The sequence below is a fragment of the Chrysochloris asiatica genome, unplaced genomic scaffold, assembly GCF_000296735.1.
Source record: "Chrysochloris asiatica unplaced genomic scaffold, ChrAsi1.0 scaffold00322, whole genome shotgun sequence".
Lineage (NCBI taxonomy): Eukaryota > Metazoa > Chordata > Mammalia > Afrosoricida > Chrysochloridae > Chrysochloris > Chrysochloris asiatica.
This window is the reverse complement of record NW_006408840.1, coordinates 1,061,339-1,063,226: the sequence shown is the minus strand read 5'-3', so window position 1 is coordinate 1,063,226 and position 1,888 is coordinate 1,061,339. Positions and strand designations below refer to the sequence as shown.

The 1,888-nt window shown below is 37.4% G+C and overlaps 1 protein-coding gene and 1 pseudogene across 4 annotated transcripts in view; both read right to left on the bottom strand.

Moving 5' to 3' along the window:
• Nucleotides 1-1,888, bottom strand: part of EPHA5 (EPH receptor A5) — a 688,281-nt gene that overhangs the window by 594,163 nt on the left and 92,230 nt on the right. The window lies entirely within an intron of this gene.
• Nucleotides 1,284-1,513, bottom strand: LOC102814012 (annotated as a pseudogene).

Here is a 1,888-nt window from a genome sequence, read left to right as displayed (position 1 = left end):
ACCCAAGCTATGGTATTTTTAATAAAGTCATATGCATGCAAATGCTGGACATTGACTAAGGAAGACCTAGAAAAATTTATTCTTTTGAGTTATGATGTTAGAGGAGAATACTGAAAATGTCATGGGCTGTCAAAAGAACAAACAGATCTGTGTAGGAAAGAAAGTGCAGCCAGAGAGTTCCTTGGTCGCCAAGATGGCCAAACTTTGTCTTTCATATTTCGGACATATTGTCAGGAGGGACCAGTTGATGGAGAAGGATAATACATTTGGTAATGTGGAGGGTTCAGAGAAAATGAGGAAGACCCAGTGAGATGGATTGGCAATATGGCAGTAACAATGGGCTCAAGCATGGCACCAATTGTGAGGTTGGCCCAGGACCTGCAGTGTTTCGTTCTATTGTGCATATGGTTACTATGAGTCAGTATTGACTCAATGGCAACTAACAACAAAAATAAACATCTTTTTGATATTTTCAGCTTTCCGTCAAGATCCATCTGACGTCAACAAAAATATCCCTCATCCCACATCCTCTTCTGAATACCCTTCATTCCTGGGTGTTCCATGTTAACAAATGGTTGCAATCATTTTTTAATTCTCTTCAGCAAAACATTACTCACATGTGATATTAAAGATCTTATCTCATCATTACTTTCCATTACATAATCTCTTTTTGGAATAGGCATCAATATGGATCTCTTCCAGTCAGGTGGTCAAGTAGCTCTTTTCCAAATTTCTTGAAATAGATTAGGGATTGCTTCTAGTACTGCATCAGTTAAATGAAAGATTTCAATTTGCATTATGTAAATTCCTGGAATTTTTGTCTATGCCTTCAGTGCTGCTTGGATTCCTTCCTTCAGTACCACAGGGTTTTGATAATATTTTACCTCTTAAATTGGTCAAACATCAGCCAATTCTTTTTGTACAGTGATTCTTTGTATTCCTTCCATTATGTTTTTATTTTTTTGGAAAATCAAAGTATTACTTTATCAAATGAGTTATTTTACATAATATGAACATCAATATAATTACAACGGTAAAAAAAAAAATTATAGCAAGAGATGAGAGATGAACTGATTTTCAGATTTCCAAATCAGCATCAAATGTAATATTTACACATAATTGTCTTTGCATGAAACCCTAAAGGGACCAACATAAAAATAAGTGTTTCTGTAGCCCTTTTATTTTTGTTGCTTAACAATTTGTTAGAAAATCAGCTACTGGTTTGTTATCTAAGGTCTGAGGCAGAAGAGTCAAAGGAGTCATGAATTCACCTATAAACATCTTTATGCTTGAACATCAGCCAATTCTGGATGATGTGGAGTCCTGGGATGTTTTCTCTTAAAGTGCTGCTTAAAGGTTTTAGGATCTGGCATTTGTGTCCTACAGACAGTGCAGGTATATATTAAAGCAGCTTTGACAGCAGCCTTTGGTCATATCCTTGTTTCTTCTTTTGTCCAGCTTGCATTTTGGCATTTTTCTGCTGAGACTGAATCTTCTGCTGCCCAGGATCCATATCCGGTCTGGGGCAGTCCCGTGTTGGTAAGACCATGCACAGAGTGAGAGGGTAGAGAGAGGTTGCTGGATGGAGAGGAAGGCACACCCAGCACAGCTTCAGCCTCCTCCACCCACCAAAGAGGGGAAAGAGCCCTTCCATTATCTTTCGATGCTTTCTATCTCATTCAATATTTTGCCCATAAAAACCTTCAGTAATGCAAGTTGAGACTTGAGTTTTTTCTTCAGTTATTTTAGCTTGAGAAATGCTTAGCAAGTCCTTTCCTTTTGGCTTCCTAACTCCAGGTCTTTGTAATTTCATTATAATATTTGACTTTGTCTTCTGGAGTCTCCTTTGGAAATTATCTATTCAGCTCTTCAACTTCATTTCTTCCAT